The sequence below is a fragment of the Chiloscyllium punctatum genome, chromosome 21, assembly GCF_047496795.1.
Source record: "Chiloscyllium punctatum isolate Juve2018m chromosome 21, sChiPun1.3, whole genome shotgun sequence".
NCBI lineage: Eukaryota > Metazoa > Chordata > Chondrichthyes > Orectolobiformes > Hemiscylliidae > Chiloscyllium > Chiloscyllium punctatum.
In genome coordinates, this window is record NC_092759.1 from 52,661,413 (window position 1) to 52,671,586 (window position 10,174).

The following is a 10,174-nucleotide window of genomic DNA, read 5'->3' on the forward strand; positions in this document are numbered from 1 at the left end:
CTCACCACCCTCCCTGTCTCTGGTCTCCCCCTCCAGCCTCACCACCCTCCCTGTCTCGGTAATCCCCCTCCAGCCTCACCATCCTCCCTGTCTCTGTCATCCCCCTCCGGCCTCCAGCTTCAGAAATTACATGTCCGTGATGTAAGATTTTTATTTGGATTCATTTTTGTTTCTTTTACCTCAAAAATGTACAATAAAAAAAACCCAAAAAAAGTGAAATATTTCTCCCCCAAACAGATTTCTGTTGAGTGACCTTTTGGAGAGGCCAACACATGGACATTTGAGTATTTTATCACAAATTATACATGTCGAATGAGGGAATTTTTTTAAAACTCTGCTAAAAAGGGAGGTAATGGCCAGGTGGTATATTTGCTAGACGAGTAATATATATAATGTTCCGAGGATTAGGGTTAGAATCCCAACATGGCTGATGGTGGCATCGGAATTCAATACAATCGAGATTGAAAAGGCTAATGATGACCATGAAACTATTGTCAATTGTTAGAAAACACCCATCTGGTTCATTAATGTCCTTTAGGGAAAGAAACTGTCATCCTCACCTGGTCTGGCCGACAAGTGACTCCAGACCCACAGCAATGTAGTTAACTCTCAACTGCCCTCAGGGTAAACACCCACATCAACTGAGTGAATAAACAAAAAGAGATTTATTTTTAAATCGCGGAGGAGAGCTTTTTAAAAATAAAACTGTGTTTTCAAAATTTAAAAAATGATCACCTTGGTCGGATGGCACTACAGGCGCTGCAATAATCAGAGTGAACTAAAGGAACAGACAGAGAGATCTCAGATATAAAGTCAGAATAATAAGGTGGTAATAGTAGATGATTTAATTTTGCAAACATTGACTGAGACTACCATAGTGTGAAAGGTTTGGTTGGGAAAGAATTTGTTAAACGAGTCCAAGAAAATGTTCTTTATCAATATGTAAATGTTCCTATCAGAAACCAAGCAACACCTGACCTTTTCCTTGGCTGATCAGACAGGGCAAGTGACTGAAGTGATAGGATGGGAACAGTTTGGGTGGGAGGAAATTGTGGGCACCATGGAGAAATATTTGTATAATCGATAACTACGGGTGAGCTACCTGATGACTGGAGAGTGGCTAATGTTGTACCTTTGTTTGTGAAGGGACAGAAGGAGAAGCCTAGGAACTGTAGACCTCTGAGTCTGACTTCAGTGGCGGGTGACCTGTTGGAGGTTTACATGTATTTGGAGAGTTAAGGAATGATTAGGGACAGTCAACATGGTTACACAAGAGGGTGTCTCACAGACTTGATTGAGCTTTTTAAGGTAGTAACCAAGAAGATCGATGAGGGCAGGGCGTTAGACATTGTTTATTTGGACTTTAGTAAAGCCTTTCACAAGGTTCTGCATGGGAGACTAATTTGCAAAGTTTGATCACATGGGATTCAGGAAGAGCTTGCCAACTGGATACAAAACGAGCTTAACGGTAGGAAACAGAGTGTAGTAGTGGAGGGTTGCTTTTCAGACTGGAGGCCTGTAACCAGTAGTGTTCGACAGGAATCGGTGCTGGGTCCATTTTTGTTTGCCATGCGTGTAGATAATTTGGGTAAGAATATACAAAGTATGGTTTGTTTGTGGGTGCCATCAAAACTGTTAAAGTGGACAGTAACAAAGGTTATTTATGATTACAAAGGGATCTTGATCAATTGGGTGAATGGACTGAAAAGGGGCAGACGGAGTTTAATTTGAATAAATGTAAGCTATTACATTTTCATAAAACAGACATCCCCTTTAGCCTCATTAATTAATTTCACTAATTAAAAGTAACGCCTTGAGTAGTAACAAAGAACAAACAGACCGAGGGGTTCAGGTCTTGTGTCATATGTAGACAAGGTGGTTCAGAAAGTATTTAGCACACCTACCTTCATTGCTCAGACCTTTAGGTAGAGGAGTTGGGACGTAATGTTGAGGCTGTACAGGATGCTGGTGAGGCCTTTTCTGCAATACTGCGTCCAGTTCTAGTTCCCCGTTATAGGAAGGATGTTATTAGAGAAGGTTCAGAAGATATTTCCCAGGATATTGCCATGAATGGAGGGGTGGTGTTGAAGGAGTGGCTGGATAGGCTGAGATTTCTGTCACTGGAGTATAGGAGGTTGAGGGGTGAACTTATTAGAGGTTTATAAATTCATGGAGAGTGTAGATAAGATGAATGCCCGGGGGGTCGCAGGGGGATTGACGACTCGGGTGCATACATTTTGAAGAGAGATGAGAAAGGTTTTAAATAGATTTTAGGATGTTTTATAGATATCCTAATCGATATTAGGATATTTTTACAATTGTGGAATGAACTGCATGGGGAAATGGTAGCTGTGAATACAATTACAATCTTTAAAAGACATGGGCAAAAGTTCATAAATAGGAAATATTTGGAGGCAGGTGCAGTTAGTTTCGTTCGGAATTATAGTCGACATGGATTGGTTAGACCACAGGGTCTGTTTCCATGCTGAATAACTTTAAGACTCTAACTCTCGGTGTCTCTGTAAATTGCTCCATGCTCACAACTGTCTCTATCACTTTCACCTCATCAGCTTCACAACTCTTCCTTATCTCTGTAATTCCTCTCCTGCCTCAGAACCCTCACTATCTCTGATATCACAAAACATCTGTCTCTGTAATATCATCCATTCTCACAATCCTCCTTGTATTTGTAATCTCGAGCCTCACAAATCTCTGTGCTAAGTGCCTTTCTCTAATTCTAGCCTTCAGGATAGCCCATTTTTAATTCAGATTCATGCATCCTGAGCTCCAGAAATTACTACTAAACCTCTCTGCTCCTTTTCCTCCTCAAAACCTTAACTAATCATGTATCATCTATTCTAATATCAAAAGGTATTAGATGATCATACAGGGTATGTGTGCTTGATGACCAATATGGATAAGATGGGGGCACTGTGTTAAACAGTTTTATACCAGAGACTCTGACCCCATTTTATTCCGTGTTTCTCTGTGATTCTCTTTTCGAAGCAGATAGGAGTGGGAAGCAGTGGAGAATGGAAATGATCCATGGTCTTCATAGTGAGAAGGTTCCACCACCATGGGCTGTTTACTCACCAGCTCCACAATGTCCGATAGCCTATCCAAGCTATTGCGGATCCTGGCACCAGGGAGGTAACATACCATCCTGGATTCATGTCTGTGGCCATAGAAGTGCCTCTCTGTGCACCGAATATTGCGACTCTCTTTCCTCCCGCTCTGTGCAGCAGACCTTTCTGTGGTGTCATGAACCTGACTGTTGCTGATTTCCTGAGAGGCTACCCCACCCGTAACCTCCCAACAGAATCCCAAGCGGTATATCTGTACCTGTTTGAGAAGGGGATAACCACTGGGGACTCCTGCACACCCTTCCTTTCTATTTTCTTGATCTGACGGTCACCCATTCCCTTTCTGCCTGTGTAACCCTCACCTGCAGTGTGAATAACTCACTCAACGTGCTGACCATAACATTCTCAGTATTGCAGATGTCCCCCAGCGAGTCCACTCACAGCTCCAGGTCTGAAAAGTTTGCCAGTAGCTGCAGGTGGGTCCACTTCCTGCACACATAGCGGTCAGGGATACTGGAAGCTTCCCTTATTTCCCACATTGTGCAAGAGTAGCGCACCACGGGTCTGAGGGCTCCTATCTCAATATCTCTCTTTATTCATTTAGTTACTCCCATTAAGAGAATTTAAATGAACTAGCAACCTTCCTTCACACAAACATTTCTATTAAAATCAAAAGCACCAAACTTTACTTAACCTGTTATGTTATACTTTAAAAACTATTAAGAAATACTCCGCAGGTAACACTTAAAAACTGGCTGTTCCCATTGGGATCATGTGAGTTTCTGAATGGCCTGAACCAAAACGGAGTTTCAGCTTCACCTTCTCCCCGACTCACATCAGTCTGTTTACACCCAACTCCAAAACACTCTCATTGAGCCAAGCAGCCCTCACAGTGCAGCCGTCATTTTCATTGTCTGCTCACACCTACACTGCCCTCAGCCTCCTGTACTGTTCCAATTCATCTCAATGGGAGCTCAGGGACAGCACCTCATCTTTCAGCTCAGCCCTTTGTAACCCCAGAGTCAACATGGACCTCAGCAGTTTCTGGATGAACAGACAGTTGGTAGAATCTGCAACATTCCACCTGGAAAGGTGCTGGAATTTGAGTCCAAAAGGAGTTTTAATGAGAAGTTTGCAGGTAATTGAAAATAAAGAGTTTATAGGTTAACATCACGAAGTGGGTGATTGGATCAAAATCTGACAGTTCTTACAAAGAGACGAGGTGTAGTTTGGAAAATACGTGCTCCCTCTCAGGCCAGTATCTCCTTCCTCAGCTGCAGGGCCCAGAAGGCAGCACATACCCAAAGGGTGATCCAACCACGTATTTGTACATCTTTCTGCTTAACAAAAATATTAGAAATAATTTCCCGCAAACTGAACAGACAAACCATTCTCCTTCCACAGTTAAATGCCAATGATGTTCAGATCCTGATGACTCCATCGACTGCAAAAACTTGCTTTGAGATCCCAGCCTCAATTATTCTGATTTAATATCCTATGAAATGAATTCACAAAATAAAACTCACAGTCAGTGCAGGAAGAATAGTAAAGACATACTTTTCTCTTGATATGTGCTTGATGTGTAAATGCCTCTCTTCAAATCACACATACCCATCCTAGGAAGAGGACATGCACATGCGCCTCACTGTACCTTGCCCCTAATAAAGATGGCGACCATATCACAGGTCCTATCACCGCCTGAGGGCCGCAGCCGTTTGCCCATCTGCTGCAAACGCGGGACCCAGAGTTTCTAATTCAGACTAACCACCCGCACAGAGGGTAATTAAAACTTCCCAGTCTAAAGTGATTCATTATCTCCGTCTCCGAGGCCACTCTCCCCTTCCCTGTTTGCGTCTCCCACATTCATCAACGGCCGAGTCACGTGGCACTGCATCGGCTGAGTTACTGGTGACGTGACATCCCACTGGCCACGCCCCTCATTCATTCACATTGCTTGGATGACCAGCTGGTTCCACTTGGTCCACCAGTCCCACCATCTTTTCCTATTGGTCTGAAGCTGCCATCAATCAGCTGGACCCCATTACGAGGTCAGTACTGGGATCCTCCCCCTGTCTGAATCAAACCCGGAAGGTGTCAATCAGGAACAACAAGCAGAAGGTGCTGGGAAAGCTCAGCAGGTCTGGCAGCATCTGGGAACAGAAATCTGTCCAGTGGCCCTTCCTCAGAACCGATGGGAGCTGGGAAAATTAGAATCCTGACAGTGTGGAAACAGGCCATTCGGCCCAAAAAGTCCACAGCGTCCCTCCGAAGGGTATCCCACCCAGACCCATTCCCCTACCCGATTACTCTACATTTCTCCTGACTAATGCACCTAACCTACACATCCCTGAACATTATGGGAAATTTAGCTTGGCCAATTCAACTAACCTGCAGATCTTTGTATTGCAGGAGATAGGGGTTAAAGAGTAAATAATAGGCAGGGACAGAACCCAAAGAGAGACCAGAACATTTGGAAAGACAAAGGAGTGGATTACGATCTGGCTGGGGGGGTGTATAGCTGTTAATGGAGGGGACAGGAACCTGTGTCTGGCAGCATCTCAGTGGAGGTGGCGGAAATGGCAGCTGATGATCTACGTTCTGCTGCAAATACAGACCCCGAGCTTCCAGCTGCCTGCCACTTTAACACACGAGTCTGTTCCCTGGCCAACATCTCTCTCTCACACTTACTGCAGTGTTCCAGTAAAGCCTGAACATACCAAATGGCCCCGTATTTCAAGGACTGCAATTTCCCCTCCCATGTAGTCAATACCATCGAATGTGTCTCCTCCACTTCCCGCACCTCTGTCTTTGAAATCCACACCTCCAACTGCAAGGATAGAACCTTCCCCAAGTCCTTACCTTCCACCCAGATATAACACATCATCCTCTGCCATTTCCACCACCTACAATCAAACCCCACCACCAGATTCTTAAGGGGTTTGACAGGATAAATAGTGAGAGGATGTTTCCCATCATGGGGGAGTCCGAAACCAGATTCTGTGTCAGTCACGGAATCAAGGGTTCCGTTTCAAATTCATCAAGTTTAAGGCGACACCGACGCGGGTAAGGGGTTTCAGTAGCAATGGAGCTGGGGTGAGGAGGAGACAAACAACGTTTAAGAGATTGGAATTCCTGGTGTTTGTGATTGTGTAGGTGTCTGATCAGAAGGTCAGCTTGGGATCAGATATGACAGTAATATTGTGAAGAATGTAGTTCTGCCTCAGAAAGTTCCCAGTGAGAGGGAGGGGCTCAGCAATAAGGGAAAGGAATTTGTAAGGCAATGGGTTTAACCATTACAATGTTTCATTGGAGGAAACTGCAGCTAATCAAGTCGTGGGAGTGTGTTAAGCAGTTTGATAACTGAGTAACATTGGAGTAATGGAGAGGGATGATGGGGAGGGAGGGTTAGGCATCGTCAGTGTACATGTGAAGCCCAACAGGGTGGTGTTGCACAATGTCACCACCTGGCATTGTTCGTGAGATACAGGAGGGGCCAAGGACACCAAATGCAAGAAATTCAGAAAGGAAAGGGAGAGTGGAGATGGAGCAGGATTTTGGAAGAGAAGGGCATAACCATCAAAAGACAGAACAAGAAACAATATCTGTGAATCGGTGAGGGGGAGTGATGAGGAGGAGGAGGAAAGAGAGTTGGAAAGTCTGTAGTTTAGTGAGATGAGGGGAAAGGGTCAAGGTGAGCTCTGATAAGGCTTGACAAGAGACTGGAGAAAGATGTCAGTTTAGGACAAATCCAGGAACACTACGTGACGCAGTTTGGCTCCGTGGGCTAGTGTGAGGGAGGGTAGCAACAGATCGGATTATCTCAGTCTTAGTGACAGAGAAGGTCCATGTGCTCCAAACTCTTGTTGTTGGAGAGAAGGATGGAGGAGACAGGATGATGGACAGTGTTTCACAAAGAAACAAAACCTGGGTAAGTGATATTTAAAATGAATGAACAAACCTAATGTATTTAAATTTTATCCAGAATATTAAAACAAATGACTGAAGTCCTAGTTCGAATCTCATCTTGGCAGATGGTGGAGTCTGAATTCAAGAAAAAAATAACTGGAATTAGGAATCTCCTGATCTCCATGAAACAATTGTCAATGGCGAAAAATATCCTGCCAACCTGACAGTGGCCCAGCCAGCTACTCACTGTATTAATCACTGTAAAGTCTCAACACAGGAATGAAACTGGATGCACCGCTTGGTATCTAACAAGGCACCAGAAAATACAACCACAGAATCAGCCCTCTCGATGGTGGAACGTCCTCCAGACTAACATCTGGATTTTGGTGCCAAAATGTGCAGAGCTGTCTCACAGACCAATCAAGGAACAGCCTGACATACTCATACTCACAAAATCAACCCTTACAGACAATGACCAGACACCATCATCACCATCCCTAGATAGAGAGTGTGGTGCAGGAAAAGCACAACAGGTCAGGCAGCCTCCGAGGAGCAGGAGAATCGACGTTTCGAGCCTAAGCCCTTTATCTGCCTGATCTTCTGTTCATTTTCAGCACCACACTCTCGACTCCGATCTCCAGCATCTGCAGTCTTCACTTTCTCCTAAAATCTCTGGATATGTCCTGTCCCACCGGCAGGACAGACCAGGCAGAGGTGTGGCACAGTGGTGTACAGACAGGGAGGATTTGCCCTGTGAGTACTCAGCATTGACTCCGGACACCAGGAAGTCTCATGGCTCCTGCTGATAACCACGTACCATCCTCCCTCGGCTGATGAATCAGTTCTCCTTCATGTTAAACAACATTTGGAGGAAGCACTGAGGAAGTAAAATGGCGTCAAACATACTCTGGGTACAGGATTTCTATATCCACAATCGAGACTAGCTCAGCAACAGAATTACTGACTGAGCTGGTCAGGTCCTAAAGGATATAGCCGATCAACTGAGTCTGCAGCGGGTGGTGAGGGAACCAACAATAGGGAAAAACATACTTGATCTCATTGTTATGAATTGACTAGCTGCAGATATATCTGTCCATGACAGTATCGGTAAGAGCGACCATCACACATTCCTTTTGGAGTCAAAGTCTTGCCATAAAGTTGAGAAAAACCTCCATTGTATTGAGTGACACTATCACCGCTCTAAATGGGATAGACTTCGAAGAGATGTAGCATCTCAAACTGGACATCTTTGAGGCACTGTGGGACATCAACAGCAGCAGAACTGTACTCCAGCACAATCTATAATCTCATTGGTTTGTAAATCCCACTCTCAACCATCACAATGTACAGTAAAGGAGGGCATGCCAAGAGCAGCACTTAAAAATGAAGTGCCAACCTGGTGAAGCTACCAAACAGAACCACCTGCATATCAAACAGCATCAGCAGCAAGCAACAGAGCTAAGTGATCCTACATCCAATGGAACAGATCGGAGCTCTGCAGTTCTGCCACACACAGTTGTGAACGGTGATGGACAATTAAACAACTCACTGGAGGAAGCATCACAGAAATCCCCACCCTTACTGATGGAGGGGACTCACACATCCATTCACTAGATAAGATTATAGCATTTGCAGCCAGACGCGTCAAGTGGATGATCCATCTCAGCCTTCTCCAGTGGTTTCTAACATCACAGATGTGAGTTTTAAGCAAGTTCAATGCAGTTTGAATCACATCAAGAAATGGTTAAGTAGTGCAAAGGCTATGGGCCCTGCCAATATTCTGGCAATAATACTGATGGCTTGTGCTCCAGAACTTGCCACCCACCAAGCCAAGTACCCCTCCAGCACTGGCATCGACCAACAATGTAGAACAGGCACGTCAACACAAAAACAAAGGGCAATCCAACCCAGACAATTTCTGTCTATCAGTCCATACTCGATCAGCAGTAAAGTGATGGAAGTCGTCATCAACAGGGCTATCAACTAGCAGCTGAGCGACACTCATTTTAGGCTCCACCAGGGCCACTCAGCTCCCCATTGTGATACTGCTCTGTTTTTACCTGATTCACAACCTGACAACCAGCTGACTCCCAGAGGTGAGGAGAGTTTGATCGCTCAGTCCCAATCCAAGACCACTATTTCTAGCTGATTCCACCCTCATCTCAGCTCATATACTCTCATCTACCTTGTGTTATCTCCAGACTTCGTTATCCAAACACACTCCTGGCTAGCTTCGCACATTCAACCTCCCTGTAATCTCAAGAAAACCTAAATCTCTGCTGCCCAAGTACCAAAAATTGTTGATCAATAAAAAGGCTCCTATTCATAAGCAACAACATAGAGCCATAGAGATGTACAGCATGGAAACAGACCCTTCGTTCCAACCCATCCATGCCAACCAGATATCCCAATCTAGTCTCACCTGCCAGCACCCGGCCCACATCCTCCAATCTAAAATTCTCACCCTTGATTTAATTCCTAGCTCGCTGCATCACATACCCTTTGAGACCTCGACAACCCATTCTGTTCAAGACTCCCAACGATTTGTTAAATCATTATTTCACCTGTGTGGCTGTTTCTACAGTTGCTAACGCAACAAGGTCTGAAATTCGCAGTCAAGACCTCATAGATCTGCTTTCCTCCTTTCAGACTTTCCTCAAAACCTGCTTATTTGGCAATGCTTTTGGTCACCTGACCTAATATCATCCTTCTCTGGTCTCATGTCTAAAGTTCCCAATAATATTTTTGTGAAATTATAAGCAAGTTCTTGATTTGGACATTGTCTTCAAATCATCACTGTTGCTGAATGAGTAATCTGTAATGTCTCTTACCCAACCACATTGTGGGAGCACCTTCACCACACAAACTGCAGCTGTATAAGAAAGTCAAACATCACCCTCTCCACAGGCCACAGGGCTTTAGCATTAATCACTGGTATCTGTGGAAGGAGGAACACAGTTGATGTTTCAGGGAGTGCAAAATGGATTCCAGGGAATGAAAATGGTGCAGAATTTGATAGTCAGAAATGGAAGGAAAATACACTTGCTTATTGGAAAATAGAATTCCTGACTGTCAAAGATTTTCCAGAAAAAAATAATCTGATAATAGAGCAGGGGCTGGGCAGCAGTGAAAATTTAACTTACAAGAATCTCTGTTAAAGTAATAGTAAAATACTAATCAGACCA

General features: G+C 44.4%; 1 long non-coding RNA gene across 1 annotated transcript; it reads right to left on the minus strand.

Moving 5' to 3' along the window:
• Positions 1–559: 559 nt before the first annotated feature.
• Positions 560–9,918, minus strand: LOC140492403 (uncharacterized). Its single transcript, XR_011963560.1, has 3 exons — positions 9,821–9,918; positions 4,472–4,578; positions 560–641 (listed from the first exon to the last, which is right to left on the minus strand). It is a non-coding gene; the product is annotated as an uncharacterized lncRNA (long non-coding RNA).
• Between the last annotated feature and the right edge of the window lie 256 nt (positions 9,919–10,174).